At 36.6% G+C, this 25,753-nt stretch overlaps 1 long non-coding RNA gene across 1 annotated transcript in view; it reads left to right on the top strand.

The window, feature by feature from the left end:
• Positions 1 to 2,405: 2,405 nt before the first annotated feature.
• The window catches only part of LOC148052173 (uncharacterized), a 42,715-nt gene continuing 19,367 nt past the window's right edge, over positions 2,406 to 25,753 (top strand). The window contains exon 1 of the long non-coding RNA XR_015699015.1: positions 2,406 to 2,645. This is a non-coding gene — a long non-coding RNA (uncharacterized LOC148052173). The remainder of the gene's footprint in view (positions 2,646 to 25,753) is intronic.

Here is a 25,753-nt window from a genome sequence, read left to right as displayed (position 1 = left end):
TGAATTTACGTTAGTATTGCAAGCATGTTTCCACATCAAAAAAACTCAAGATACTGACATGTTGAGTATGTTGCATATGGAGCTATGGCTTTATGAAACTCTAGTAATTTTGTAAGAATTGTTTGTCTACTTTATTGATTTAAAACAGGGGAGAATGTAGTTTGCCCATCAAAATGGGGATCCAGCTAGCCTATTATCCTCTGTGAGAAACCCATGGTGCACCGCTTTTTATAACAGCTGGTTTAGAGAACAGTATCACATCCTATAAAAGAAATGCTTTAAGAGAAATTTTCTATATATGAACGGTTTCAAGTAATACCATTTCTTACATTATGTTCCATATATTAGCATTCTATAAACTTATGCAGCTTTTTATAAACAGCCTTAGCATGTAGAACCAAAATCTAAACACTCTGCTCAGCATTCTTTCTGCCAAAATTAAGCCATTACAAGTTGAACTTCTGCATTTACTGTTGCATTTTCAGTTCAAAGGTTATTATTTCTTTGGTAATTGAGTTTTACTGGGTTTGCATAATTTGCATTAATTACAGTAGTTAATGGTAATATTACTCTGCTAAGCATATCTTCTCTGTCATGTACCCAAAAGCTGAGCTAGTGACAATTCATTATGAGTATTGGAGAGGACAGATAATAAAATATGAATAGCTTATAAAAACTGCTCTTAAGTTTGTCAGTGATAAATTTTAATGGGGACAAATAATTAGAGCTGCTATTGCGGCAAAAAGGGTTTTACAATTCCGTTTGCTTCTGCCTTCTACATTGAAAAATAATTGAATTTTTTCATAATCCATAATACTTTGGCTGCCCAAGATCTATATTGAATACTGATAGATAGAGCTAGAATTGGAGAGACAGCATGTGTTTTCCATATGTTTTTTCTCCACAGTGTGTTCACAAAGGCTTAAGAAAGTAGTAGGGTAATACAGATATAAGCATGGCTTACCCAACATCTTGTTGGATTGGCATGTAGCAATAAAGGTGGCGTGTATGCACTGACATGTCTTCATCCTTGTTTACATGTACCAAGTCTACCATACCTAAGTATTTCCAAAGTAATAAACTCTCTGACAGCACAGTCATATCAAAATGCTCTTGCATGCAGTCAGATAGAAGGTATTTCTTAAAATCCAACAAACCTTTTGAACATATCCACACAGCACAGTTGCAATTTTGTAGTCTACACTGCCACGGTGTATTCAGATTCACACCTAAATACATATTTACTTTTGCTTTTTGCTGTCTAAGGCATCTTTAAATCCCTCCCATTTGCAATTTCATAAAACAAAAAGAGAGAGACTAATTGGAATATTTAGATGTTGATGGTTTGTACTAGGATCCTGAGTGGGCAGAGGAACGTTGAAAAAAATTGAAAATGGAACATATGAAGATAATGAAAAAAACAGAATGTAAATGAAGCAGCTGAGGAGATAGGGAAAGAGTACAGGATCTGTGCAGCTGGTCTGAGTGACTAATAGTAATTAGACTAAAGGAGACAGGTAGTGAGGTAAGTCAGAGGCTCATAGACAGAAGAGTCAAAGATTTTAAGCAGGTAATGAAAGTTGAATTGAAGTCACCCATACAAGTCCAGAGCCTTGTTTTCTTTTTTAAGTCAGTTAATATTTTTTGGCTGTTTTTTTGGGGAGCAGAATATACTGCCCATGGATCCAGAGAGGGTATGAAATGCCATTAATTCAAAGAATTCTTTGTTAAATTTCTCCATGGCTTCTCTAAAATTTGCTAAGCTACTACATGGGTGGACTGTGCTAGGGGAATTTGGGTCTCTTGACTACATTTTTCTGTTACTTTTCTGTTATTCTATTATAAAGTCATAATAGTATCTTGTTTACTGTGTTTCATTTTCTTGATTTTCCTATGGGTTCCTTCTGCTGCTTTAAATATTTAAAACAAACACACTACCTTGGACATATTTTATGTGATTGCTTTATTCCTTTCAAGAGAAAAACTATTGTGTGTAAAAATTTTGTGAAGCTGGGTCTGGCAGCTAGAGCCAAGCACGATGGGAGCAGGTGCTCTACAAGCTTTTGCATACAGCTCTGCCAACAGAGCTCACTTCAGTCCAGCCAAGCTCTTGTCATCTCATTACTGGCTCTCTCCTGGGCAGCCTGACAATTAGGCCAGCTTTCCTTTATGTTGATAAAGAACAAATTGGACTAGATTGGAACTATTTAACTCATTACACTTCTGAAACACATTCACCTGAACTTTTAAAGGGTATTGTCATAGCCCTGAGGGCAGCAGTAGGCCTTAAATGCCCTGACCAGCCTCACCTGGACCTACCTCCCCTTCCATACACCCTGCCCTTCATCTAGAGGGTATCCATTTGAGCTCAGGTTCTTCTCTTGTCTGTGTCATAGGTGTGTCTGTCTCCTGCATGGATCACAGACCTATGCTGTAGCCTTGTCTCTAGCCTTGCCTCCTACTGCTTCTGGCTAGGCTCCCTGGGGAGCCCTGGTCCATTCCCTCACTGTGTCTGGGACTGCCTGCCATGCTCAGGCTCTGTGGAATGGTGCCAGCTGGTGAGGGCACAGCCTGTGCTGCAGTCACCCTTGGCCCCTGCTCGTCCTCCTTCATGGAGCTACCCTGTTTATGATGCTTCTTGAGAGGTATGTCTTTAGAGGGTCTCCAAAAGTTTGCTATAGTATACAGAAAGCTCAGAAATGCTAGAGAATTTATACAGCCATCACTGTGATCTGAAAAAGTGGAAGAAACTTTCTACAGACAAATAATTGCTGCATTTTAATTTAATTTGTAATCCCTTAGGTAATTTTGAATGCATAAGCTTAAGCGACCAACTCGGCATTGTGGAAGAGCCCTGTGGCTCAGGGCAGAAACTTAACCCTAATCCCCTTGTTCCTAATCTGCTTAATTTGTGAAGTGGGTTCTTATGAGATAACAGGCAATTAAAAGTTGTTAGTGTTGATTTTATAGATGATACCTAGAACTCATGCAATATCTGTCTAGTTCAAGTTATCTGTGTTCACATCTACTGAGAAAACAGGCATTGTAATGCAAGAAGGAAAAATATTTCTATGATACTTGGTCATATGTTTCAGTGCCTTTAATGTAAAATAAACTTGCCTCATCTTTTCTCATCAAACTCTTGTGAAAACTAAAAAAAACAATTACTAGAAGAAAAATCTCTTAAGTCTTTACTGCTAAGGTAAGCTTGCATTTGTCTTTTGGCTGCAGAAGGACAGAGGCTGTAAATGATACACATTCACACTTTCTGTCTCCTCTTTCTCCAGTAATACTTGCTTCCTGCAGCACGCTTCCTTTAAACTTGGTATATTTTGTGCTTGGCAATTATACCCTCAAGAAATTAAAAGCCTTGGAATCTGAATATGCACTTTTTGCTCAGTCTTACAAAAGTTCATGTGCTCAAGAAGGGAATAAAAAATTAGGGCAGTACTTCACAGCTAATAGTTTTGGCATTGCTACATATGTCTACTTAGTCTCACCTTTTAATATGAATATGCTTAGTCCTTGCAACAAAAAGAAAATGGTGAAATAAAACTAATCCTCATGTTTATGTGGCCTTCCTGTATCCCTTCTCAACATTGCTGGAGAGACTGGTACTTCATAAACTGAATTCACTTTCATTCTCTGTAAAATTGTACATTATTTGTTTAAGAAAACACAGAGAAAATCTGAAATGGTAGCAAATCCACACCTGCTATCCCAGACCGAAGTTTGTTAATTAGCACAAAAACAATGTTTCCAAACTCAAGTGTTCAGAAGTGCACTGTGCAGAGTCTCTAGCAGGTGTTCATCACAGGAGGTGCCTTAATGATATTTCTTAACTAGGTTCTTTTAAACCATTATATTTTGAAATTTCTTACCATTATTGATTTCATTTCTGACAGTACAGTTTATTGTAGTTCATATGAACCAGTGTATAGATGTAAATGCAGTCAATTTTTTTTTGTCTTAATTTCCTCTTGAAGATTTCATTTCTAATCAAAACTATCCTTTGTAAACCTTACCTATCTTCCATTTCTTTCCCCAGAGGCCTCATCTGAGGTCCACTGAACTCAAAAGGAACTGTTTCACTGAATTGTAAAGGCTTTTAATCAGCTTTAAAATGCTGCTTTTAATGTAGAAAAATAAACATCAGTATTTTTTCCTTTTTTTTTTTTTTTTTTTTCTCCAAACAGCCCTGCAGTTACTTTGGATGTGCATTCACTGAGACCATACAGTGCCCTGTTGAATTCAGTTGTATGTTGAGTAATTGAAGACAATTATTTCTGTCAGGTCAGAAAATAACCTTCAGTGGATCTCTGCTGTTCTATGTTGAACTGCTGAAAGTGAAATACAATAATTTTGGTATTTCAGTAGCATTTTACTGTAGCATAAATGAGAGCAAAACTGTTTTTCAGTAGGAGGTTTTTTGTTTTGTTTTTTAAAAAAACAACCCTTGGAGTTGCTTATAGACCCTGAGAAAAGAAACTGCACTTGTAACGTTTTAAAAACCATTGCACTATACTACAATCTCTGTTGCAGCATAGTGGATCTGCAGTTGTCTTTTGTGCTACAAATGTTTAATTTGGAGCAGCTGGCATGCTAGAACCATGATTGCACAGAGAAAGCCCTATGTAAAAGTATAAATAAATAAGACCTGGTGCATTTGCAAATACTATTATCCCAACTTTATGTCAGAAAAATCCAATTCATAACACTTTTGCATGGTCCCAACAACTAGGATGTAGCTGGCTTGGGCAGTCTTTCTTTATACGCTTTTTATCCAAATCATTTTTTCAGGTCTAGCTCCGTTATGTGGGAATGCAGTGCCCTACATGTTCAAGAGGATTCTACAGCACGCACAAAAAAACTAGGGAAGAGACACAGAAAAAGCAGTGAAAACCCATTCAGAACAAAACTCTGCAAGCTTAATTTAAGATGTAAATAGTTTGCCTTCCTTTTATGTCCAAAAGAGTATAATTACTAGTTCATTTAGAAGGCTGCTGCCACTTAATTGCCTACTCACAAAGTCATGGTTAGTATTGTGTACTGCTGCTTACCTGACACCTGCATCTCTTGCTGGAAGAAAATGGAAAAATAAATCTGAAACATCTAGAGAGACTGCAGAAGTCATAGTAACAAAGAATGTGCCTTTAAAGAACTCTGCTGAGTTCACTGGCGTGCTTGAAAAGGAAGAATACTGCATGCATTTACAACATTATTTGATCTGCGTTTCAAGGGCAGAACTACCTATCATCTGTTATTTACAGTGAGATCAAATGTTCAGTGTGGCTGGTAACAGTAGTAGGCAGAGACCATTTTTAGTCTTAAGAGCGTTTTTCTTTCTTTTTCTTTTGCCTTTTTTTTTTTTTTTTTTAATCTGTTGGGTTTTGGAAAAAAGACAGTAGGGGTTGGAGGGTGAAGAAGATAATGATGACCGTTATATCAACTGTTTTAACAGGGATTGAAACCTAAAGCTTTTTTGTTAAACTAAAATAAAATTATTTTGCTAGCCTTATGGAGGTGGGGCGGGGGGAGAATCTTGAAAATGCCAGTGCCTGCCTACAGATATCCTGCTGTTAGCCCTTCTGCAAAACATAATATGCACACTATTAGGATTATCTACAATGAAGTGAAAGTGGAATAATTTAAAAATATTAATCAGTCCCCTACCAAGTGAGGTCTTGCTCCGCTTCATTCTCTTTGTTTTGAGCTCCTTCATAGTCTATTCTACACCAACTATTAAACTTTAAATTGGAAGACAATTTATTGAGTAATTGTTAACAGATTGTTATTAGAATTCATTGATTTGAGGATTCCAGGTCTATTTCAGACTGGAATTTTCAACTGAATTGGAAAAGGAATACCTAGTTCATATAAGCCCATCTAAACATTTGTACCTTAATGCCATTTATGCATGATGAATATTGACTCTTTATTTGCTCTGTTATTTTACATAGCATATCTGTGAAGCATTGGCAGAAAAAAAATTGACTTGTTTCTAGCCTGCTGTCAAGATTTGGGTTTTGCTGTTTTAAGACATTACTAAACCTAGATCTTTTTTCTCTTCTCTCTCTTTTTTCTCTTCTCTCTCTTTTTTCTCTTCTCTCTCTTTTTTCTCTTCTCTCTCTTTTTTCTCTACTCTGTCTTTTTTCTCTTCTCTCTCTTTTTTCTCTTCTCTCTCTTTTTTCTCTTCTCTCTCTTTTTTCTCTTCTCTCTCTTTTTTCTCTTCTCTCTCTTTTTCTCTTCTCTCTCTTTTTCTCTTCTCTCTCTTTTTTCTCTTCTCTCTCTTTTTTCTCTTCTCTCTCTTTTTTCTCTTCTCTCTCTTTTTTCTCTTCTCTCTCTTTTTCTCTTCTCTCTCTTTTTCTCTTCTCTCTCTTTTTTCTCTTCTCTCTCTTTTTCTCTTCTCTCTCTTTTTTCTCTTCTCTCTCTTTTTTCTCTTCTCTCTCTTTTTCTCTTCTCTCTCTTTTTTCTCTTCTCTCTCTTTTTTCTCTTCTCTCTCTTTTTTCTCTTCTCTCTCTTTTTTCTCTTCTCTCTCTTTTTTCTCTTCTCTCTCTTTTTCTCTTCTCTCTCTTTTTTCTCTTCTCTCTCTTTTTCTCTTCTCTCTCTTTTTTCTCTTCTCTCTCTTTTTTCTCTTCTCTCTCTTTTTTCTCTTCTCTCTCTTTTTCTCTTCTCTCTCTTTTTTCTCTTCTCTCTCTTTTTTCTCTTCTCTCTCTTTTTTCTCTTCTCTCTCTTTTTTCTCTTCTCTCTCTTTTTCTCTTCTCTCTCTTTTTCTCTTCTCTCTCTTTTTCTCTTCTCTCTCTTTTTTCTCTTCTCTCTCTTTTTCTCTTCTCTCTCTTTTTTCTCTTCTCTCTCTTTTTCTCTTCTCTCTCTTTTTCTCTTCTCTCTCTTTTTCTCTTCTCTCTCTTTTTTCTCTTCTCTCTCTTTTTTCTCTTCTCTCTCTTTTTTCTCTTCTCTCTCTTTTTTCTCTTCTCTCTCTTTTTTCTCTTCTCTCTCTTCTCTCTCTTCTCTCTCTTCTCTCTCTTCTCTCTCTTTTTGAGAACTTACAGAACCAGAAACATTACTAAAGAGAAATCTTTTCTCTATAAAGATAAGTTGATTGCCTCTGAGGTTTATGAGGCAAATCTTCCTGTTTTAACATGAAATTATTGAAAGAGCAGTGCTGGCTTTCTCATGTGGGGCTTGTCTTGCTTTTGTGGCGCTGATGGTCCCTGATCCTGGCTGGTGGTGCTTCCCAGATGGTGTTCATGTAGATATGAATCAAATGCTTTTGCTTGCTGCTTTATCTGTTGGTATCATCAGGTTTGGAGATGCATATATTCCTTGTTCTCTCTGTTTCCCTTTCATGTATACAGAAAGAAGTAATGAGCATTTTGGGGTCTGCTTGACAAAATCCAATACACATTCTGGGATGAAACTGTAGGATGTATAGAACACTTAAGAGTGTGTCTGTACAGCTATTTGATTTGAATTCAGAATTTTAGGGGTCCATAAGGGAGAATCAGAAATGCTTTGCGGAGACAGCCTTGCATCTTATGATCCTTTATGTGTGCAGGCCGGATTTGAAGTTGATTTAATGTGCAATAGAGAGCAAGAGGAAAACCTGACCTAGTTACAGAAGAACAAAGAAGAAATTAAAAAAAGTTTCCTGATGCTTCCTGGCTCTAATGCTTACACTTACGGGTGTGACTTGCCTGAAGCAATTAGCTTTAACAGGCTAGAATCCAGAACGATACTGCCAACTGGACATAGGTGGTTATTTGTAACTCTGAAAATTAGGCAATCAGAAAATCTTATGAGTAAGCCTAAGGGTGTAAGTTACCTCTTCCAGAGTAGGTCCATGAAACTTGGCAAATCAGGAGGAGGGAAGAACAAAACAAATAAGCAAAGAAACCACAGAGAAACCACTCTGCTTGTCAGAGATTCAGAAAAATGCATTTTATCCCTCCCCAACTCAATCTTTGATGTTCTTGTCAAATACCATTTTCCCCATCATTTGTTACTTTTGTCTTATCCTAAGCTCATCTGCCTTTCACATTCTTCAGTATAATATTACTTTCAGCATTATTTTGATTTTGTGAGGAAGGCCAAGAATTTCTATGTGTGAATAACTTCAGACATGTAGAAAAAATGCTTTTCACGTTATAAAAAGTTGTAACAGGATATACTGGAGGTGGAATTGATTTCTTTAAAAACTTCCACTGAAATGAACATCTCTTAAAAATTGACATGGTCACATGTGTGCCCAGATCCATTAGCACTGGTGCTTAGCTCAGGTAGGAAGCAAACCCATTTTAGATAAAGCAAGTTACTAGCAAGCTTTGTCACTATTGACTGGATCTTTTAAGGTGAATCTATGCCAACTTTTACATGTAAGGTAGCTGCAGAATGCATAAATGACATTAGAAATGCCATTTCCCATCGCAAAATAAAGGCTCTGCAGAATCATTAGCCTCAATACTGTAAAAGGAATAGAAGGGTAAATTCTTCACTGCTCTTAAATGACAGTTGTTGTGAAAACCTAGCAGATTCTGACATTTTTTAATTCCGCTATTTTTGAAGCTTGCATTTTGTGACTTAACCTCTTTCCTGACAACCCCACAGGGTCATTTTAAAGTGCATATGTTAACTTTGCAGTCCCTGTTCAAAATAAAAGCTACTGATCAGTACTACTTTTACTCTGATAAGCAAAACAAGTCAGCTTACTCCTTTGTAAGATTCTCCAGTCTAAAGGTTATCTTTTTAGCTTATTCTAGTTCCTCCAACAACCAGCTGAAGAAAAAAGTTTAAACTATTTCAGCTAAAGGGTAATTCTTATTTAGTCCAAAGCCCTTAGTCCTTTTTGCCTTTTTTAAAGGTGCATCTTATTAATGGTTCATAACCTTCACATGACGAGCCGGTCACTCAAAGACAACTTTCTCCTTTGTTCTTTCAGGTTACAAAGTTCCTGGATTATTGCTGAAGCTTTTGTCACAGCATGTTTTTTTTATCAGTTGCTGTTATTAATTTTGTTGTTAGTACGTGACCTCATTTTGCACTGTTGAATTTCATTCGTTATCTTTAGTCCAGCTGCCAAAGTCATCCAGTTCTTGCCATGTGATATCATTATGATGTTCTATATCGAGCTTGCCTTTTCCTAGCTTGAGCAACATAGTAATCATGTAATCATACTGGCTGTTGGGGACAGCTGCCTTACTTTAGATAAGGCTTTTGCTTGCTGTGACTCACAGGTGGCCCTGGCTTGGGGTAGGGATGGTTTATGACTGCACGTTACTTCCTTCTCTTTTGTTTCACGTTACAGTGTGTATTTTTCTGCAGGAATGGAAGATGGAAGCTGATGTTCTGGGTTATTGTATAGAAATCAGAATTTAATGGAGATAAATGCAGAAGAATGAATTCTTAGAAAAATCTGAAAAAGGAGGAAGTGCTAGAATACAATGACTACATAAACCCTTGAGAACACTAAGCAGCAAAAGCCCTTAAGGTGTCAGCACTTCACAGAAGGAACAGGATGTTGGCATGAATCCCAGATGCGTAAAAACAAAATTAAAGGAATTACAAGGTACTGGTTGGATCTCAGCAAGAGCATTGCATGCACTAATAGCTGTGTGAGAAAAGCTGTAATTGCTCATGGTATCTAACCAGTATGCTCTTTGGCTCAAAGACTTAAATTATGAGCAGTATAGAAATCGAGCTTTTTTCTTGGAAGTAGTGGTGAGTGGGGAAAGTCTTGGAATTTGTCTACTTAACTGGAGTTTTAAAATGATCAGTGGGGTTCCAATAAACTTAATCCAAGCAAACTCTTTGTATTTGTAAGAAATGAGTAAGATGACAAAACTACAGACATTCAGACACACATAATTAAAAAAAAAAAAAAAATCCTTCACCAATAAAGAAGCAAAAGTCATGTGGAATTGATTAATATTAGTCTGTCAAAGTTGCTCCTGTATGCTGTGGAATTCTGCTCCCTTACCAAGGGCTCAAATGTTGGCAGTGAGATGTTGAAGTATGTTTGAGAATCTGGGCTTCTGTGCTTCAGACTCATAGGAATTAATTGTCTATAATGAAATCTACATTTTCAGGTGGGTGACATTTAAAGACATACATTTCCACCAACTGCAGTGAGAGTATCCAATCTGGGTTTAAGTTAGCTAGTGAAATACAGCAACACTTAATTCTGGATGAGGGAGCTTAATGCCTCCTATTGGGAAATCTGCTCAGAATCTGAATGAAGGCAGGTGGCTAGTCTGCATGGAGGGACTACAGTGTATGCAGTAAATGAATCTGTGGATTAAGCTAGTTCTGGAGTTTACTTGAAGTGTAGTCTTCACAGTGAACTCTAATATGGTAACTTTCTTGGCTTTTCTAAAAATCTGATGTATGAGAGCATGTGGTCTACCTCTTAAATACTAAAAGCATGAAAGCCCAGGGATCAATTCGTAGCTCTCAAGCCTTGTAGCACGGGACTGGGTTGTGTCTTCGCTGTTCAGTGTTGGTTTCTTCTAGGCTGTGTACACATTGTGTAGCACTTGGTTTTTTAGTGTTCTTGGGATATAGATCATCCTGAGGCAGTTGCTTTTATTGTGTGTTTGCAGTTCAGAGTCCCTGAAAAGTGAGGACTGTGCTGCAGCACAAGGTGTCTTTAGGGCATGATCCCAAGGTTGTGTTAAATGCTGTGGGGTATGCTATGAGGACATCTAAGCATCTGTTGGAAGAACCTCACGCATGTCAACAAGGGGAAGTGCAAAGTTCTCCACCTGGGGAGGAAATAACCCCTTGCCACCAGTACATGCTGGAAAGCACTTTTGCAGGGGAGGATGCAGAGGTCTTGGTGGACAAGTTGAAAATGAGCCAGCAATGGGCCCTTGCAGAAAAAAGGCTAGCTGTCCTGGACTGCATTAGGAGGAGCGCTGCCTGCAGGTTGAGGGTGGTGTTCCTTCTCCTCTACTCAGCACTGGTGGGACCACACCTGGAGTACTGTGTCTAGTTCTGGGCTCAACAGCGCAAGAGAGACAGGGCTACTGGAGAGAGTCCAGGTACAAAGAAAGTCAGATATTTGCCTGGGGTGATAGGACCAATAAGGCCATTGGTGGCTTATGCCAATCATCAACATTAAAAGCAATAAATAGTGAAAACAACAGCACTTTGAGAAAAACATATCCATGAACATCCAACACAGTGCGGAAGGCTGCACCCAAGGTGCACCTGCTATGTGTAGAAACCAGGCTGCTAGCCAGGACTCTGATGCCTCAACCATCTAGAGTAGTTTCCTGGTCTCCTGAGTTCATAGTACTCGTTACGATGTGACTGGAGGCCTGTATTGCTACCACCTCCTATACTGATCTTGCTTAGTAAATAGTCATAGATTTTTGTCAGTAAGTGGTGTGGTTCTGTCCTTGCAGCTACCTCAGCCCAAAATTCCTACGTGACAGATACCATGCTGACAGAAATGTAACTCAAGACTAAACATTGTTTTACTGTGTATATAATGTTCATACTGAGGTCTCTGGGAAATTCAGTTCCATAGGACAAGAAAATAATTTCCTGCCTAGCTCTATGGAGTCTGTTCATGTTTAGATTTAACAATAAAATATGACTGTAGCAATTAAGTTATCCTTAGAGCATTTTAGAAGCATGCTGTTATGTCTAGCAGAGCACTTCGACTTTCTTTTCTTTTTCTACAATTTTTTAAATTTTGAATTTGGATTTGTTAGGACATGACTGATATAGTATAGCAAGAGCAAGTCTATTATCTGTAGTATGAACGTATTTACGCTTTCTTCTTGTAGCATTTCTCTGTCATAAGTGTGTTATGGGCACACATTACAGAACAGATTGGAACCAACAGATCTCGGTTGATTCCAGCAAGTCATCTTTATCATGTATGTTGTGCTTGTAACAGCAAGTACTTTTTTGTAAAGAACACTCACATTCTAAGAAGAAAGGGGTGGAAAGTAGTTTTAGGTACTTTTTCAGTTGCCGAACTGACCAATTAACAGATAGATGATGACTTTCAATGCCATTAATTTGGAACTTGTTGGATACTTATAGCAAGCAATATTAATTAAGAATCATTCCCATTTTCTGTTTACAAATCTTACATACGTAAGCCTTTTCAGTTTCCTCTGTAGTACTCACATTTCTTTTAAGATTAATTTTTAACAAATATCTTTTCCTCTTTATTTGTAAACTGCTTGCTATAATAAATGAGTCGTGTTCATTGCTGGTATTATGGGATATTGATTTTGCTTCTGGAGTGGTTTACTCAGGTTTTTTTTGAGTAATAGAAAAATGATTAATCTGTGATAACAGATCATCCTTAAATGAATGATTGAAAATAACAATAAAAAAAATCAGTAGCTTTTTGGATATCTGCTCTTATTCTCAACATTGCTAAAGTCCATAGTATGAAGAATATGGACCACATGAAATTATCTGTGCCTGTAAACACTGGCAGAGTCTACTAGTGTCTTCAGATTACATTCTTAGCATCTGGTTTAATCAAAGTTAACTTGGAACAAATACCATGGGAAGATAAAAGCCATCATTACAGTTGACCTTTGTGTAATTTCATTTCATGATGACTTTTTATTCCTTCAGTTCTAACTATGCAATTAAAAGTAAAAGAGAGAAAGGGCAATCGGTTTCCTGCCAATAACCTGGGGGTCAGAATTTGAGGCAAATTAAATAATGAACAAAGTCCCAAAAGCAGACCCGCATTGGAAATGGAATTTAAGAACTAATAGAAAATATTCATACAAATATGCACAGGAAATGGAGGTACTTTGGAAAAAACAGCAGTCTTTCAAATAAAGGTACTGGCACTATTAGAAGACATAAATGGTAACGTAAGCCCATCTTCAGATGTTCCACATGTAGTTTGGATTATAGTTTTTAAAATCACAATCAAACATCAAGAAAGAAGGATTTTTGTAACAAATCACAGTTCATGTGTTTTTCCATAAAATCAAGAGTTAGATATTATCAAGGTCTGTAACTTGCAGCTACAAGCCCTATGCGCTTGATAATTTCCTTATATAGGGTAAACAGAGATAAATACAGTTGCTTAGCTTGAGTCCTAGGAAATCATGACCTCAGTTTTAGGCTATACAATATGACAATGGAAGAATGTTGGGAAAATACCAATATATTCACTACCTGTTTTGTGTGTGTGGTGTGTGTTTATTTTTCAGAATATGTTCCCTTTTGTGTGATTACCAGGGTTTACAGTGCAAAGAATAGCTGGTAGCAAATAAAGGTGTGTTACTTCTTAAGTAAAAATAAACTGAGAGAAGACAAGGTATGTAGCAAAATGTGTTTATATGGCCATGACAAAATAATCTTAATGATCAAGTTTTTAACATACATGAAAGAGAACAGCTCTGTTATCTTCAATGAAAATATATGAGTTTAACTGTCTGACTTGATTTTTGTAACTCTAAAATATGACCACATACATGTAAGTTTGATTTTTAGTGAAGTTTCAGAAAACTTAAGCATGTGTATTCAAAATCAGCTCAGATCCTAGGAAGTATCAGCTCAGATCCTGGAGATCAGTAACGAGTGGCATTCCTCAGGGGTTGGTATTGGGACTGGCACTGTTTAACATTTTTGTCGGTGACATGGACAGTGGGATTGAGTGCACCCTCAGCAAGTTTGCTCATGACACCAAGCTGTGTGGTATGGTCGACACGCTGGAGGGTAGGGATGCCATCCAGAGGGACCTTGACAGGCTGGAGGGGTGGGCCCATGCGAAGCTCATGAAGTTCAATGAGGCCAAGTGCAAGGTCCTGCACATGGGTCGGGGCAATCCCAAGCACAAATCCAGGCTGGGCAGAGAATGGATTGAGAGCAGCCCTGAGAAGAAGGACTTGAGGGGTGTTGGTTGATGAGAAACTCAGCGTGACCCAGCAATGTGCGCTTGCAGCCCAGAAAGCCAACCATATCCTGGGCTGCATCAAAAGAAGCTTGACCAGCAGGTCAAGGGAGGTGATTCTCCCCTCTACTCTGCTCTTGTGAGGCCCCATCTGGAGTATTGTATTCAGCTCTGGAGCCCCCAACATACATGGGGGACATGGACCTGTTGGAGTGAGTCCAGAGGAGGGCCGCAAAGATGATAAGAGGGCTGGAGCACCTTTCCTATGAAGACAGGCTGAGAGAGTTGGGGTTGTTCAGCCTGGAGAAGAGAAGGCTCCGGGGAGACCTTATGGCAGCCTTCCAGTACCTGAAGGGGGCCTACAAGAAAGCTGGAGAGGGACTTTTTACAAGGGCATGTAGTGATAGGACAAGGGGTAATGGCTTTAAATTCAAAGAGGGTAGATTTAGACTAGATATAAGGAAGAAGTACTTTAGTATGAGGGTGGCAAGGCACTGGAACAGGTTGCCCGGAGAAGTTGTGGATGCCCCATCCCAAGGCCAGGTTGGATGGGGCTTTGAGCAACCTGGTCTAGTGAAGGGTGTCCCTGCCCATGGCAGGGGGGTTGGAACCAGATGATCTTTAAGGTCTCTTCCAACCCAAACCATTCTATGATTCTATGATAAGTAGTACATCTCAACTGAAACTAAATTAGCTAATGCTGAGATACGTTCTGTTAGATTTCCTGAAACTCTATGCTAAATGGCTTTAATGCTTCTGATGTCCAAGTTGGTTTTCTATAGAAGTTGCTGTGTACCTGTACTTTGAAATGCATTTTGCCTGCTAGAGTCACAGATGCACTTAAGCACTTTGGAGCTGATTCTCACTAAAATTTAGTGGATTGCATATTCATATGACAGCTTGACAATTTATTTACATTTTCAAAACATTTAAATTCAAATCCTTTAAAAGATTTAGGTAGTTAAGTGTCTTTCAGAATTTGTCATAGGTTGCTCAGGTACTTAAACTTCTAATTTTTGCCTATAGAAACAAGTATGTCAGAGTAATGCTCATGTTACCTTTTTGGCAGACATCAAGGCATGAAAGAGCATAACAAGCTGTCAGTTCTTTGGAACACCAGAAATTCTCAGGACTGAAAGATCAGTATGGCCTTGGTAGAGACTGTCTTGACTATGCTGTTTATTTTTATAGTAAAGTGGGGGTATCCAGCATGAGAGCCTCGCAGCAGCAATCTTAGCATGAGTACCTTTTCTGTGGAGTTTTTTTATGCTGGATTGGCTATTACAGAAAATTTGTATCTATAATACAGATATGCTGGGAATTCAGGTCCTCAGAATGGCCTTGATCAGATTGCTCTGACTGTGTATATGTTCCTTAAGTCTAGTATCCAATTTCCAAATTAAGTCTTCCTCTGTTGAACTTGTATTTTATTTCAAGATATTTTCTATGTGTAACCTAACATTTGGTTAAGGGGAACAATACACTATATTATGTATATTATATTCCAGGCATTGTTGAAGACTGATGCATCTCCTTCATGGAGACACTTAAAGAAAGTGCCACAGTGCAGTTAGCTGGACCACACCAAAGGGAGCATGAAATAGTAAAGGGTGTGAGCATCCAAGTCCTTGGGCCACTACCTGCAGAGGTGTGCTAGAAGCAGAAGTGGACTACCGTGCAGATGCTGCTGGACAATTATTATTCCTAGCCTTTGTAGTGAATGTTCTTACAGCTATAATGCTTAGTTCTGTATAATAATCAAAAATTTTAGCTTGCATTTAGGAAAAAGAATTAATTTTCCATAGTCAGCAAGGGAATAAAAGCTTGGAAATGTAATAGCTTCCTAATGGTTCAGAAGTAAGGTAAAGAAAAAAAAATAATGTTTTTTTATTCATCAAGGCTTAGCAGCCTGAGTTATGATTTCCTAACATTCAAAGTTGACAAAACTTATTTAAACTAAAACTTATGGTATAGTAACTGGTATAATAGCTAGTCAAAGCTTGATTAAACCTAGTAACATCACTATGAATTCTGTCTGGAATGCAATAAACATTTGTGGTCTCAATCATCATCACGCTACAAAAGCTTCTGGGGTGTCCGATACAGAATTTATGAAGACCTTATTGAACAGGATTTAACTAATAATTCTTGCAATGACTTGGGCACAAATTTTCAAAGTATGTCTAAAACTAAAGCCTGCTCACAGCCTTACTTAAAACTAGGATAGTTCAATCTCAAACGGATTGAGTACAGAAGGCAGCATGCCACTCTCTTTATCTTGCAAAAACTATGAGGCATAACAGATGGAAAAAGCTGAAGTACTAGATACTCTTTGACTTCAATATGGCAGAAAAAATGGTGTTAGCTTGTCAGTAAAAGGGTGAATTACCATACGGCAAAAATTTACCAGTGGTGTATGTGTATTCATCTTGAGAGGGACTGGGGTAGAAGAGGTTGCAGCTGAAGAACAATTGGGGGATGGAATAAGAGAAAAGGAAGAGAAATTCACTTACTGTTGGCTGACTTTTTCCCTGGTAGATCAGAATATGGCTTTGAGTATGGCTGTATTTTATTTTCCAATGATAAAGAAAATATACTGTATAATGCCCTCCTGATTTCTGGGATACCAGCATTTGTGACTGTGCTCTTGCAGAAGAGGTTTTTGAAGGTCATAAACTGGAAAATAATGCTGGATTTTTTTTTTTTCCAAAATATTTGTAGCTTTCTCCAAAGGTTTTCAATTATTCTGATAACGATGCTCTTTCTGTCTACCAAACCCTGTCTCTAATTAGAGATTCAAATATTCTAAATTCCTGATTGCCTGTTGGTCATTCCACTATTACAAGGAAATGTAGTCTCTGATAGCCGTTCATAAATAATAGAGGGAACATTAATATATTTTTATTGTAAAAAGACATTTAAATGCAGTCATACCGCTACCCAAATTTGATTGGTAATCATGCCCACTAGCCTTTTAAGTTTGTTAACTGAAATAAGTGTGGTCGGTGTGCTTATTTATTTGGTGCAGCTAGTATAATGGAAGAATACAGCTGATGTCGTCAAGAAATACTCATAACCTTCTCTATCACTATCCTTAAATGAACTGATGCAATTATTAAAAAAAAAACCTGAAAATATTAATTATTGCATTTTTCCACTTTGGATAAACAGGGCAGATTGATCAGGTGATTTTAGTTATCATATTTTGGATTAATTTTTTTTTCTAGTAGATAGCACGTGACCAAAAGTATACAGTAACATTAACAGTTCTATAGCAATGTACCATATGCAAAGGAGGAGGATATATTAAATTTTCTTCTTGGTTCCTCTGATAGCATATTTGCTCTGGCGTAATGGAACATTATCATTAGTAGTGTGATACTCTGATGATGAGCACATTACATGATGTGAAGGTTAGAAATTGTCCTTATACTCCAGATCAAATAAAGGAAATAGAAAATGTACCAAACTTCAGGTGACTGTTTCCACTATTCAGACATACAATAATATTCTACAGTCTCCCAGTGACTAGAAATGGGTTTTTCTTTGTCTAACGCTTTGTTTCTTGAGCATTTTGGGATTACTTTGAACATCCATGGTATATTGGTCATTCCAGCATAAAATTTTGGGTCTTCTACCTAACTCAAATGAAAATGAAAAATTCAGTCATTGTGTGAATTTACTTTCCTCAGATGAGTCTTTCCATAAAGCAGCTCAGTTACTCAATTGTACTGGATCAGTCTCTGCTTATCTAAGACAGCTACACAGTGAACCACACCTCAGATAAGCAAAAAATAAGCAAAAACTGGTTACATGGCAAACAACAGTGACCAAAATTATTCATAATTTAATGTACTTTCATGTGTTTATTTAAAGGAAGAGATTACAAAGCATTTGTGACGGCCGGGATTTCACAAGAAAGAGATGCTTTTGTGTGTTACAGATTCTGGTGCCCTTATTCAGACTGAAAAACTCATTACTGGTGATGGAGGGAGTCAAAATGCACATCAGAAGAATTTGGTCCTTTAATCAAAGTTTAATTCAATGGAAGGCTATACAATGACACGTAACATTAACTATGTAAAATGTACAGTAATAAAGGACACTCAAATCTTGAGACTATACTTCACTGGCATAAGGTGAGGTTTTTTCAGTTGTTTTCTTAATATAGTAGTTAAACTGCTTCTGACTTGTGCCACTGTAACTGAGACTAGAATACTTCAGCTTTCCAAGCAACCATAATTTGACATCACTGCATGGGTTATCTCACGATTTTTGAGTAGACCATGTGGTCTTTGTTATGGGTTGTCAGAGTACTGTGGTCCTAATCCACTTTATGTTAGTGCAGCTAAATGTAAATTAATTTTGAAGTATTAATCTAGACCTTAAGGTCGTTCCAAAGAGAAATTATACAGAAGGTGCAATTCCGTTAAGTGGCTGCATGTAATGTACTAAAAAACTAACATTTTGTTTATGTAAGTATCAATTATTCTGTTTATTACAGCAAACTAAACAGGATCAGAATAGCATTTGTTTGCAGAATAATATGATATCTGGTCTACTAAATTACCTGGGGCAAGCTGGTGTAAGTCTTTTCAATTCTGCTCTTTTACCAGCAGAGAAGATATCAGTGGGAAGTACAGTTTTGTCATAATTACGTGACATGGCACTGCTATAACATAAAGTTCAAACACACCACCAGGGATGAGTCTGATTATCCAAGCCCTAAATAATTTCATTTAGATTCAGTTCAGACTAAGTCATGTTATCAGATTTCTAACAAATGATAGGATGGGAGGTTTCTTTCAAGTACCTGACAATTGAAGGTCAGCTGTTGTCCTTTTGTTTTATACGTCTATGAAACACTTTACAGTATGTTGCCATAATCCCAAGTGAAGAAAACTTGTGCCTGGGCCTAAACGCAGGTCCCTTTTCCTACTGTGGAAAGGGAACAAGGTAGAAGGGAGAAAAAGAACACCTCTACGCTGTCCTGAGACCAGGAAATGAAGTTTTACTTGGTTTTTATGCTTCATCCACCACTCATTGACATCTGCAATGGCCAGAACACTGCATTAACACTTGCATTTACTGCCTGAGCTGAATGCTGTGCACCATGGGAAACTCACAGAACTTAATCAGCAATCAAGATGTATAGCAAATATGTGGAAAGCAATTACCTTACAATAATGCAATATAATAAATTAAGGTCATATTGACTACAATGAATTTGAATAATTTAATGCCACTGAAAACCAATATCACATACCTATTGAAACATTCATTACAATAAATTGTTTAGGCTATGTAAAAAGCTTATAATTCAGTTGTAAGTATTAACAGCCTCTATTTCCCAGACAGACAATGATTAGAACTGACAATTTTGTATGTAATATGGAAATTATATTCTTAATTGCAGTGAAGATATAGAAAACAGATTTATACTAGCAATTATGTATTACAATAAGGTATAGCATACAGGACAGTTTCTAAGTTAATATTGTTAACAAAATTGAATTCAATATTTTTTTTTGGAGCAGCAGTGATGTTTTTTATAGCCTGTTTCTGTTTGTTTTGCTGTAAAAGTAAATAAATAAAAAACCCATAGTTGGCTTTAACACAAAAGCAAGCAAGAACGAACAGTGATAGTATGGTTAGTGACCTAAACAAAGAGGTTTGTATTCAGTTGAGGTTTTTGATAAAAGTTTTGTATTTCTAAGGGTCTTACTGTGTTTGGGCCTCAGGCCCTCATCTGAAAAAAGGGAATGGTACAGTTTCTTTCTTTCTTTCTTTCTTTTTTTTATTATGGGCTGCTTTGGATAGAGCTTGTCTTTGTGCAGTATAGCTACAGAGTGGTCCAATGTTGGCTGTTATACTCTAATAAAAAATGAAATATGCTTTCTTCAAACTTATTTAAACTTTAGATACAAGTAAAGAAAATGTTTTTTTTCAAATGTTCTAGAAGGGATAAGGTAAGTCCTATTTCCTGGACTGACCTTGTTGTAGCATGACACTTTTTTAAAGTTACTGACACATTGTACTGACTCATTTTTATATTGTGTTCTCAAGAATTTCTGGTGATATGTGGACAACAGTAGATATTTCCTTCATTAAGCACTTCAGAAAGTTTATCAGGATACTTAGTTCCTTGATTTCTTGGTCACCTTTAATGGCTTTATAATTGCAGATATTATAATGGTCAACGGGTTGCCCTTTGTCATCCCAGGAGTAGATAAATGTTTAATGTTGGTTCTACTCCAACTAGAGTTAAAGTAGAAAATTGATATAGTTTCAAACCTAGGCAGACATTGATTCTTGAGCATTTGGGTGATTTATAAGGTTTGCTAGATATGGCTTAGTAAGGCATAACATCAAAAGAATACATTCTGTATATATGTTTCACTTCTGGTATTAACGTATGGAAACCAGCATAACAAAATGCAGTTCAAGACGTGAATCTTAGTTACTTTTTACAGCTGCATGGCATGTAGTGCAGAGGATCAGAACAGTTGTTGTAAGCTGTGAGTTCCATACATATCCCAATAAGTCAAAGTGAGCACAGCTTATGTTTCTGAAAGGCACAGAGAATTTTGGAAACTCTGAGATTATATGAAAGGAATATTACTTCTAAATATATGATGTCTCTAAATTATTCCATTATAAAAACAAAAAAGAAAAACAACTAGAAAGATAATCTGTCTCACTGCCTTAGCACTTACGTTATGTTTGTAGTTGGACTATGCAGAAATCAGTCTTTATGTTCATTTTAAGCACAACTGGCACTTATAATTTGTTATTACTTTTGTGCCTTTGTATTGTTCAGGATGCAAATGTATAAAACACGACAGTATCTCAAAGAGCATAACAGTCTAAATATGTAAGAGAATATTTCAAAAATTAAATTAATGCACAGAAAAATTAGCTGACTTAACACATTTGAACTCTAATCTTCTGGACTCCAGCCTACACTTCACCACAGTGCTTTCATCCTCAGAGTTTTTGGAGGTATTACCATCTGATGGTTATGATATGTTCAGACAATGCAAGTAAACCCAAGTATGAAATGGGGGCCTTACAATCCCGAAGTATAAGTCTGCTTCTGGTGTAGGCCACCTGTAAAATTCAGAGGATTTGGGGAATGCTTGTCCCATTTCAGACTACATTCTGAACTACAATATGAAGTATTTCCCACAGATATTTGAATTCCTGTATTTATTGCTCTTAAAAAGTATTGCGGTGTTTAAATTGACTTTGGAACTTTACTATAATAAAGTGCAATAACTAGGAGTTAAAAGTATATTAAAAAAATAATTACAAATTTGATGTTGATGGAGACAGTGTGAGATCTTGAGGGCTTTTTCTGTGCTTTCTAGATGCTAAGGTTTTTGAGGGACAGAAACTGACCAGTTAAAGCAGAGATTTAGATTCCTGTTTAAAAAAGCAGATGTTACTTAAGCAGAGATTCTAGTGTATTCACATGTCAGGGTCTAGAAATGTAAAAATGCCAGATGTCATAGCTGAAACTCTTATACTGATAGTATCATTTGCAGGAGAGGAAGAATAAAAGAATGTCAAAGTGGGTCAAAGAGCACCCGACTCTAAAGGCAGGTTCTCTCAGAGAAAGATTAATTGAAGCAAGACAATTGGAAAGATTCTCAGCCTTGTTATGTTGCCTTTTCTAATATAATGATCAGCCAGTTTCACCTCCCTTTTCCATACTAGATTTTCTGTAGGGACAATCCTTTGGGGAGCAGCACAGGCTGGTGTATCTCTGCAAGGGAAAGTTATTCAGGAACTGAGATCATAGGGAGCCAGGCAGAGCAGTGCCCTCACTGACAGGGACAAAGTCCCACAGTACCTGAGCAAGGCAAAGAGCAGACATGGTGAGGGTAGCCAGGTACAGCAAAGATTTCAGGGATCACCAGATAAGTCTCTGGTGATAAGGCAACTCTGAGTTTAAGCCTGAAAGTAGTCCATGGGTCAAGATCAACAAAGTACGTAGTACAGGATCCCAGGTAGCCAAACCTTCAGGAAGTGGAAGATGCCCTGACACTAGATTGTACAAAGTTGACACATATGCTATGTTTGTTTGGTCACTATATAATTTTTTTTTTTCTTGTACCTTAAGAACTCATGTGCAAGTGCAGGAAAAATAATATTTTTATTAACAAGTTCACAATCCTGTTAGCCAGCCAACCTACTATTTCCTTATAACTGATTGCCTAACAAATCTTACTTTTGTTTTGCCCCTTTTTTTTTTTTTTTAAATCAGTATTATTATTATGAATAAATAGTGGAGTAGAAATTCTGAGATTTTCATAGCTGAAGCTGACTATGGATTGTTGAGAATAACACTTATTTTAATGGAGGTGTCAGCCAATATGACATTGTCATGAAGAGTAAATGTGTTTATGCATCATCAAACTGTCATTTTGACAATGTGGGGTTTTTTTTTGCCAAAGAGACACTTAAATGTCATCGTAAGAAAATATATGAAATGTATCTGAAGTAGCTCTGCATGATGTAATTTTCAAATGGAGGCACTTAGCAGACTCATCAAAACTTACAAAAACACTGCAAGCTTTTTCGGGAACCTTGAACTTGCACAATGTTTTTCTATGTCTATATGCCCAAAACATACCTACACACATGTGCGTGTGTGTACATGTATATATACATACATGTATTAAACTCAAATAGATGACACACAGATCTGAAGACAATTTGTTTCCCAGGTTAGAGGTTTTTAGATCTCTCTGTTATATTAGATGACCCTTTCATGTTTCATCTCATTTGTCATTATTTTCATTTTACTAACAATATCTTCATTTTCTGTACTAGGAATATTATTGCTATAACAACAATCTCCACTAGTGTTTATGATGGACATATACCGTAATAACACGATTCCCATTCCCTTTTTAATTATTTAGTCCTTAATTACTTTTAAAAAATCTTTCCACAGTAATAATTGTATACAAATCCATTACTTTGTGTAGCCACATTAAAACACAGTTCTGGTATAGATTACACTTTTTCTTTTTTCTTTAATTAAAAGCAAGATAAAGAGTACATCTAGTAGACAACTTTGGGTAAAGGCAAGAAACAAAAAAAATTATGTCCTAGGTAAAAAGCAATCATCTCCTCTGGATTTTTTTTTTTTAACTTTTCTACTAGAAAAGTTTTACTTCTCAAGGAAAAGTAACTGCGCTATGTGCTGATCTCTTTAATATGCATTAGAGGGTTTGGAATGATCCAGCAATAGAAGCAGTTACTTAAGTGAAGAAAGAGCATGTTTAATTTATCATCTGATCTTATGAAATTTTGAGATCCATATCAATGCTGACAGTCTGACAGCACTATAACCTACTTTAAGATTGGAGGGAAACTGTCAGATAACACTGTCTGTCATCTATCACTTACTATAATCGCTGTAGTAGAGAATCTTCCCAAAACCTAGGACACTTATATTTTTTGTAGTATCTGCCATTATTTGGCAAAAGTCACAGAAGTTCTTTGCAGATACGCATGAATTTTAATCTTGTTGCATTAGAAGCACTCTTTTACCACTTTCAAATTCTTCTGTTTAAGATGTGGTGAATGACACATATTGGTGCATCAGACTTGCTTCTTGAGTGTGTATGTATTACAATATTTAAAACAGACGTTAATTTGGATACCATTTACAATTATTGGAATTTAAGTTACTATTTTCATTGCTTTTTGCACTTCATTGTGCTGGATACAAACCCCAAATACCTAACAATTGCAGAATAGCAAACATGAACAGCAAACAAGATGTGGAGTTTTGTAGATTAGGAATACACAACAAATGACAGCCACTATCCTTGTAGCGTAAAGTAGGAAAAAAGTACAAGTAAACAAACTGAAAGTCATTTGGTCAATGCCACACAGCTATTAAGTACAAATGAAGTGACCTGGGAAACTCTGTAGCTGTGTGTCATTCACTGTCTAAAATGCAACATTTGGTGATTAAATGTGACTTGAACTTTTTTGGCCAAATCCTCAAACACAAATTTTCTTAAATCCAGAAAAGCATTTTGGCACAACCCACTGTGCCTCATTAGCCCAGTGATTAAAGGAACCCAAGCAAGATATGACAAAGATGAGAACTGAAGCTGACTTCAGTGTTGTGCTCTCAATATAGGTCTGTTCTGGAGTTGATCAGTCACGGCTTTAACAAAGAACAATATTTGGGATCTTGAGATTTTTATTTTCTTAGTGACTTTAAGATTGTGCTTCTTTCATCATACCTTAGGATAAAACTGAATGGGTGTTTATTAATAACATCCCTATTTTATGAGTTAGGAAATAATTTTGGAAATTCTGATGTTTTCAGTTCACAGAACAAAATAATTCCCAAATATTCCTGAATATCTGAGCACACCTTTTTTATTAAGTATTTACTTCATTTTAAGAATCTGCTCAGTGCTTTAAAATATACTCTGAAAGTGCTTCCCAATAAAAATATCAGTCAGAATAGGTTATTCTCTTCCATTGTGATCTTCTGAATAATGTAGGTCATCACAGGTGATACCAGCATGTGATCTATAGGTTGTGGCTGAAGTAGTAGATACATTGTTTTAAAAGGGGCAGCTATCCCAGAAAGGGGATGAACTTTTACTCTTCATGCAAGAATCTGATACTCTTGATGCAAGAGGCTCATGTTTTCATTTGAGCCAATGAGGTCTGTTTAAAGGTTACTTAAAGCTCTTGTCTAAAGATATTGCCTTATACTGTGGTGACATACTTATGCAAATATAACTGAGCTGAACGAAGACTTAATTTTGCTATATCATAGGAGTCATATAAATGGTAATAAAGGGAACATATTGTGCTTTATTTTTCTGGAGTATGTCTTGGAGTTTTCACACAAAAATAATGAAGATGTCCCAAAAAAGACAATTTCATATTGAAAATTAGTTCAGTAAAACAAGATCTCCTTAAGCACAAATAAAGTTAAATAAAATTAAATATGAATGGAATTTGATTAACACTTGTCAGATAGGGAAAGGAAAAAAAAAAGAAAAATTTCTTCATTTACAGGAAGTACTAAACATATGGACAATGAGACGATTCCAGTAAATTAGCAGCCTGGTTAATTCATTAAGAAGTCATCTCTTGGGTAATTGCTGAAACTGAAAATGTTGACAGCCTATTATTGAAATCTCCATAGGAAGCTAATGTAGAGTTGAGGAATTTTTCTGTTAAGCTGAATGACTCCCTAGAGTCAGAGAAAAGAAGAATGTTGGCTGCTACCCTGTAGTTTTCCAGGAAAGTGATCTTTACCATTAAATTATCTGAATATAAGGAAGAAGTTTAATTTATAAAAGGCTATGTTGACATCAGCCTGAGATCTAAGTTTCTGAGCAATGGGATGCTAGAAATCTATAAAGCTTTGTCTTTGAAAAGTTAAATTGGATTCTATGTCTATTGCCAGGAATAATCACATGTATCTTTGGTTTGTTTGTTTTGGTTTTTTTTCTAAAAAAAAAAGATATCTGTGAGATAACTACATGATAACAAATGCTGGGATTGCGCAAAATAGGCCTCTCTATGAGTAATGTGAAATCCAGCTATGCTCTTAATACAGCTAATTTTTATTGTTACCATTTGCATTAAGCAGCATCTAGCAGCCAAAGCCACTGTGATAGATACTGTATAACAGAAAAAATACTACAGGGAGGGGTTTTATATTGTGTTATTGATATCTATCACAGCTACGTGTTTCAGTTTTGTGTTCATCTGATTCTTTGTATTGTTGCTATATATCTTTTGGATTGCAACCTTGACAGTAAACCACAATGTAGGAACCAACTCCTTAATTGGAGTCCATTTGAATTTGGAATTGGAGTCCAA

This window comes from Nipponia nippon, unplaced genomic scaffold (genome assembly GCF_047370975.1).
Source record: "Nipponia nippon isolate SJK-2023a ecotype South Korea unplaced genomic scaffold, ASM4737097v1 scaffold_5, whole genome shotgun sequence".
Classification (NCBI taxonomy): domain Eukaryota; kingdom Metazoa; phylum Chordata; class Aves; order Pelecaniformes; family Threskiornithidae; genus Nipponia; species Nipponia nippon.
The sequence above is the reverse complement of the archived record's forward strand: the minus strand, read 5'-3'. Positions and strand labels throughout refer to the sequence as shown.